Raw genomic sequence first — 7,103 nt, 5'->3', positions numbered from 1 at the left:
TATAGTTATAATCGGATTTTTGACTGCATGGAAGGTTGGCGTCCCTAACCCTGTGATTGTTCAAGAGTCTGCTATAAACATTTTCTGTACTTGCTTTACCCTCACATCTAGCTGTCTGTTCATCCATCAATTCATCTTGTCTTTTGGATGCATTTCAGTGTCAATTGTCAGTACATTTCACTTAGAAAATTTTAGCAGCAGCGTATCAATAATGGTCCCACTCCAGTACTCTTGCCTGGAAAATCCCATGGATGGAGGATCCTGGTAGGCTACAGTCCATGGGGTCGCTAAGAGTCGGACATGACTGAGTGACTTCACTTTCACTTTTCACTTTCATGCATTGGAGAAAGAAATGGCAACCCACTGCAGTGTTCTTGCCTGGGGAATCCCAAGGACAGGGGAGCCTGGTGGGCTGCCGTCTATGGGGTTGCACAGAGTCAGACACGACTGAAGCAACTTAGCAGCAGCAGCAGCAGCATATCAATAATGGTAGTACAGAATTTAAGGTTATTTTCCTTTTCAAATGAAAACTACAAGGACGAAAATGTACAGATCTTAAGTATATGGTTCTGAGCTTTGACAGATACACACACAGGCGTAGTTCAGAGTCCTGTCACAATACACATGGTTTCATTCCTCTGGGAAAATTCCCTTGTAACCCTTCCTGTCTCCCCCATCCCCAGGCAACCATTGTTCAACTTTTAAAAAGTTATAGATTTGTTTTGCCCTCTGTAACATCATATATTAATAAAAGGAATAAAATCGTATAGTAAGAACTCTTTTGTATCTGCTTGTTTCACTAACATGACGCATTTAAGATTTACCTATGTTGTGTGTCTCCTTTTTATTAGGAGCCTTTGGCCCAACATTGACCAAGAAGCATTGACCTCAAGACAGCTTGGAGCCAGGCAAGGCCGCAGCGGGCCTCTCTCACGGATCACTCAGTGACAGAAATCAGTGGCCGTGTCATAAGGACGCTCATGCAGCTCCATGAATGGCACCTCCTGGAAGGAACTGAGGCCTCCTGCCGACAGCCAGACAAGGGAGCCCTCTTGGAAGCAGCTTCTGCAGCCCGAGAGAAGCCTTCTGATGACTACAACTCTGCCTTATGTAACTGTAGTCTCATGGGAGAGCCCGAGCCAGTATTCCCTCGCATTGAAATAGTAGCCAGCACTGCACAGGACAGGCTTCCCAGGTGGCACAGTGGTAAAGAATCCCTCTGCCAGCGCAGTAGATGCAGGAGACTTGGGTTCAGTCCTTGGGTCTGGAGGATCCCCTGGAGAAGGAAATGGTAACCCACTCCAGTATTCTTGGGGATAATTCCATGGACAGAGGAGCCTGGCAAGCTACAGTCCACGGGGTCACGAAGAGTCAGACACAACTCAGCAGCTGAGCGCACACACACACATATGCTGCACAGGATCAATATACCACGATTTATTTATTCATTTACCAGGTAATGGACACCAGGAATATTTTCAGTGTGGGCCTATTGTGAATAAAGCTGTTTTGAGCATACCTGTACAGATCTTTTTGTGTTTTCATTTCTCTTTGGTAAATAGATAGGAGCGGAACTGCTAGATATAGGGTAAGTATACATTAATTTTGTTTTAAAAAAGGCAACCAGATCTTTCCTTAAAGTAGGTATACTATTTTACATCCTCAAAGATGTTTTTATGAGCATCGAGGCACTCAAACATTCTTGCCACACTGGTATTGCCATAGTGTTGATTGTGTAGTGCTATCTCACTGTATTTGTACTTACTTTCTAACTTTAGATTTTCTAGTACATGTGAGTTAACACTTGCCACATGCAAAATATTATGCAAAGTGTACAAGTGTCTAGCTCCTGAAAGCATGGTCCATGAACCCATACTGTTAGATTCTTTGGGAAATTCAGAGTCTCTGGCCCCACCCCAGGCCTGTTGTATCAGAATCTGTATTTCAGCAAGATCCCTATATAATTCTTACACATAATCAAGTTTAAGAAGCACAACATTAGGGGATGTAAAGATAAGATTCTGTTATCTTCTGCAAGAAATGGGGCGATAAAAAAGGTGTTAGGGGGACCTCCCTGGCAGTCCTGTGGTTAAGACTCCATGCTGCCATGTCAGGGGGCACAGGTTAGATTCCTGGTTCAGGAACTAGATCCCACTTGCTGTGTGGCATGGCCAAAGGATTAATTTAAAGAAAGTGTGTTGGAGAAGGAAGTAAGATGAGGCTGTTACAATAGGCAGAATATGATGCTCACAGCAACAGATATGAGATATGAAAACAAGTCTGGAGAGATGGGACAGGGTTTCATCGGGAAGGCATCACCTATCAGGGTCATGAGCGATAGATAAGAAAGAGACGGGAAGACATGTATCCTTAGCTGCACTGTAGGTTAGTTACCCTGGTAAAACCAGGAGTTCGATTGAGAGATAGTGGTAGGAGAGAGAGAGAGAGAGAGCAGCTTTTGGACTAGAGTGACGGTCCAAATAAGAGAGATGGAAACTGCAGTGACCTCATGATTCCTGATCCTGTAAGCTGTACATGTACAAGATTGTATGTATATGTTTATTCATTCAAGGAGTCTCCTTAGCTTTTAGTTTCAGACCTTCAAATGTAGAACTAATAGTACAGATACTATATGCCATGATTATTAGCAGTGACAGTAGATTTTCTTGAATGATAGTAAGGAAACTGCAAACATCAGAATTCAGGACACTAAAAGTGCTACAGAAGATTGGTATGGAAGTTGGGTACAAATAGAATTTCATGTGTATATAGGACAAATATGTATACACATACAACAAAATGAAATCAGATTTTGTGAACAATCCAGAATTTAGATAGATATCACTACACTTTTTTTCTATTCAATTTGAACATTATGCATGTTAGGAGCTAAGACTTGGGGTAAAGTGCTAGGACTACTTGGAGTAAAACACATTAGTTTGTAGATTGACTCTAGGAAAAAAGAATTACTAAAGAGAAAAATTTTAAAGGGGCTGCAAAGAATTTTTGTAATTGATATCGTTTTAAAATGCTATCCCATTTGTTTTGTTTGTCTAACAAGTCTAGGAAGGCATCATTTGAATTTACTAATAGTCTCAGCTAAGAAACTGAAAAGAACTTGGATTTGGCCTCTCTGCTTAACTGTCTGCCTGACCTTGGACAAATTGCTTTCTCTGAAATTGTTTCCACGGGTGTAAAATAGAAAGATGAGTTGCCCTCGGGTTGGTATGAAGGTCAAATGGTCTTCATGATCTTCTTTCTCCTTTATTTCAAAATTTAATACTCATTTAAATGAATTGTAAGGAATTTTAAAAAGGGGGGTAGAGACTTCAGCTCTAATATGACATATATAGATAAAATATTTTAAACATGTTTTGAATTTGAGGCACCTTATCCTCAAAGAAAAATAATTAAGAAATGGGAAAAAAAACCCATCAGACCAGGAATTCTGTCAACTGAAACGATTACCTAGATTTTTAGCCTGGAAGAAGAAAACTGCTCTTGAGGTAGCGCCAGGTCCGTGCTGAGAGCAGGTAACAGTGCCCCCTGGTGGAGTATGAGCGAAAGGACCCATTCAGAGCTGCTAAACCCTGCTGCTTGTTTCTGAACTTGATCCTTCTTACATACTGGACTTGCATTTAGTAAAAACATATTCATTTTTATTGCATGATCTGTCATTCTGATTTAGTTACAGACATCTTATATTTTCCCTGACTCTACAGAGATGCATTTACAGAGTTTACATTTTCAACTTTTTTCTTTTAATGATCACAGCAATCTTGAGCTGTGGAAAAAGTTCAGTGTAACCTTAGTGTTATAAACATGCACCAGAAAAGCAACCTGAGCCATGACTTTCATATCTGTAAAGTGGACTTGGTAATACCTGCCTTACTGTGTACTTGGCCAATTGTGCAAAATACTGTCTGTAAATGTCTTTCAGGTTGCACTTAATACAAAAATACAAAATATAATTATGTTTTAAAGGAGGTATCAGGGTTATGGAAAGAAAATAACTCCCCAAATGCATAACAATAAGTGCAGTTCAGAGTAGAACTAAGTTCCATTAACATACTAACATGTCATGATGTTGCTTTTACTTGTTTTCACCTCTCCAGAATCTCTTCATTATGAGCTCTCAAACCAATGCAGCTTAGTTGTGGGAGAAGGATTGGAAACTAACACTGAACATGCTGTCCAATCTGCCTGGCTCTGAGGCTTCACACATACTTTTTCATTTAAACTTTCCACCAACACTTTGAAGAAGGTGTTATTTCCATTTTTACAAATAAGGAAACCAAGCTTCAGAAAAGGTAAGTGGGAGAGTCAGGTCTGTTTGGCACCAATGTTTCCCTTACCCCGTGTTGCTGAAACATTCCCCCTTCATCTTCATAACTTTTGTAAACAAGAAACACTTCAGTAAACCTTAAGTTGTTTTTCTTTTTCACCACACAATTCCATAGTTTCCTTTTTCTGCTTCCCAGGTCTGCCCACTCCTCACCCAAATATAAATTAAAACCAAAAGACAATTTAAACGTGTAGGTAAATTGAGTACATTATCTGTAGATAGGGATATTAAAGGGAAATCATAGGCAGTCTTGAAATCCCTTGCATTCAGTGAGCTCTGCACTGCTGTGACTAGCACCTGATGTTGCTACAGAGTCACCATGTCACAACCTGGAAAGCGCACAGAGGCAGGAACGATGAAAGAGCGATTTTGTTGTCTGGTTAGTTGGGCCCATCACTTATTTAAAAAAAATCCTCTGCCTTTTAAAAAGTCATTTGGCTTGACAAAGAGAAAATGTCTTTGAATCTTCTACATTGACAAATTATATCAACTAATATTTGAGTTGACTGAAAAATACTGCTCTTATATAAATGCACTTAAATTCCATGTATATATACTGTATAATGTCAATATTTTTAAAGCAGAATACAAAGATAACCATAATTCCAATTAACAATATATGAGTACAAAAGGAGTAAGAGAAAATTAACTTAATTACCTTTGGATAGTGGAATTACAGATGATTCTTAATATCTTTTTTGTAATAAGCATGAACTACGCTTATAATGGAAAGAAATCTCCTTAATAGAAAAACACAGAGATCTTTGATGCCACAACAGGAAACTAAGAAGCTCAAAATGACATTTGTGTTCTTATTTCCAGGGAAGTGTGTTTCTGGTGGAATAACTTGAAGGCAGTGGCCTTGGGTGATAGTTTGGAAAATGTAAAACTGAAGCATGAAAGGATGGTTTACTCAGGCTTTCATCTCCAACCCAGTGGAATCATTTCTCATGTTTCATCTTCAAAGCCCACAGCCCTTTCTTTATATTTTCTGGATGGTTCAGAGTTACAGTTGTTAGAAAGTCTGCTCTGTGTTTGCTACACAGAACCCAAGGATATGGAGGGCACTTGTCCTCCGTTTTGCATAAGAGATTGAGCATCCATGGATTTGAGTATCCCTGGGCTGTCCTGGAACCAGTGCCCCTCAGATTCTGAGTGAAGACTATCTAGAGAAGTATACAACGTACAGAGTGATGACTCAGAACATGACTGAGACAAATTACTTTTAGTTTTATAATACCTAGCGAACTTCCCGGATGTCTTTGGAGAAAAAAAAAAAAAAATCCCCAAATATTAAAACCCTGGAACCCTTCACACCACAAAGTAAAATTCCCAAAGATGGAGAAATGTCCTGGAAGAAGGTGGGGTGAGAGCTCAGTGCAGTCAAGTTGTCTCTGGTGGAAAGAATGCACATTCCCTTCAGCTGAAGAATGCAAAGCAGCCCAGTAATGCTCCATGAAATACTGAGTAGACTTGGTATTTCCTCACGTCCCTTCAACACGGAGGCAGCGTGCCTTCATCCTTGTCTGCAAAGCGCAGCTCAGGGCATCCCCATCTCTCCTCGCCTCTCTCTGAAGCTGGCCTTCTGGGCGGTTCTTTGAGCATCTGCAAGTCCATCTGCTCCCAGTTGCTCTTCTTTTGTACCAAAGGTTCCAGAGGAGTGATAGAAGGTTCTAGAGAAGTGACAGACAGCTACTAAGGGGTCAGGCTTTGGTCATGTTGGAGACAGCAGAGGGAGGACGTGGAGGGAGAAAACAAGACTCCGTCTGAATAAAGAGGAAGGGCAAGGGGATGACGGGGAAGTCACTGCGGGCGGGGCTCTGGGGTTCAGCGTGCACTCCCGCCGGGGTGGGTCAGCGTGGCCGGGGCAGGGAGAGGAGGAAGCAGGGGGTGCCCTGCCTGAGGGCGTGAGGGTGTGCAGTTCTGTCTGTTTAAAAAATGGCGTCATTTCTCCGTGTTCCATCTCTTTATCAAATTTATTTAAACACCCTTGTTGTCCCTTCCATTCAAGTTAAATTCAAGTTTGAGCGAAGAGCATTCCATCGCTCATCTTCCTAACATTTAATATTATCCTTCTTCCGGTTTTCTTTGTCATTTCCTCTAAGTAATCAAACATCATAAATGACTTTTACTGAGGCTTCTGGGACCTTTAGGTCTTCTCCCAGACTGTATAATCTAAAGTAGCACTGAGCTAGACCAGCTAATGTAATGACAAGTCAATACACGGAAGACTTCACAGTTTGAGAAGTAAGAAAGTTTGGTGAAATTTTAGGAGATACCTAGGGCGGGCTGTGGAGGCAGAGCCAGAATCGTGAGGAGTGAAATTCAGAATATGGGAACAACTAGATGAAGGTTACAAAAATAAAGCTGTTCAGTGACCGGTTGGCAATGGTGTTAGATGGAACTCCAAGGAGGCGAGAGTGCCAGGGGAGGGGGCACATTCACAGTTGGCACAACCATCCCAAGTTGTCAGATGCCTTCTACCCACTCCCGGTGCCCATGTTGAAATGTGATTGTTACATTGTGACGTGTCAGCAGACCACATTGCTCCAATAAGCAACACCAGCTACAGGAAGTGGTTTTCTGTGAGCACATGTCTCTGTCTTAGAGCCATTGGAGTGTAAATCATTGTGGAATTGAATGACTTCCTGTGTTATGTGTCTGCTCATCCTCCGTATCATCCTGTGAGCATAAAACTCAGATTTCTGATCTTGGCATTCAAGGTTTTCCACAATCTAACCCACTACTGCCCACTTCT

General features: G+C 41.3%; 1 long non-coding RNA gene across 1 annotated transcript; it reads right to left on the bottom strand.

Annotated features, from left to right (window-relative positions):
• Window positions 1-5,552: 5,552 nt before the first annotated feature.
• On the bottom strand, window positions 5,553-6,870 carry LOC145516618 (uncharacterized). The gene is made up of 2 exons (XR_014061554.1): window positions 6,625-6,870; window positions 5,553-6,018 (listed from the first exon to the last, which is right to left on the bottom strand). It is a non-coding gene; the product is annotated as an uncharacterized LOC145516618 (long non-coding RNA).
• Between the last annotated feature and the right edge of the window lie 233 nt (window positions 6,871-7,103).

The sequence above is a fragment of the Giraffa tippelskirchi genome, chromosome 8 (assembly GCF_054371585.1).
Source record: "Giraffa tippelskirchi isolate mGirTip1 chromosome 8, T2T-mGirTip1v1.2.pri, whole genome shotgun sequence".
In the NCBI taxonomy this organism is placed as follows: Eukaryota; Metazoa; Chordata; class Mammalia; order Artiodactyla; family Giraffidae; genus Giraffa; species Giraffa tippelskirchi.
The sequence above is the reverse complement of the archived record's forward strand: the minus strand, read 5'-3'. Positions and strand labels throughout refer to the sequence as shown.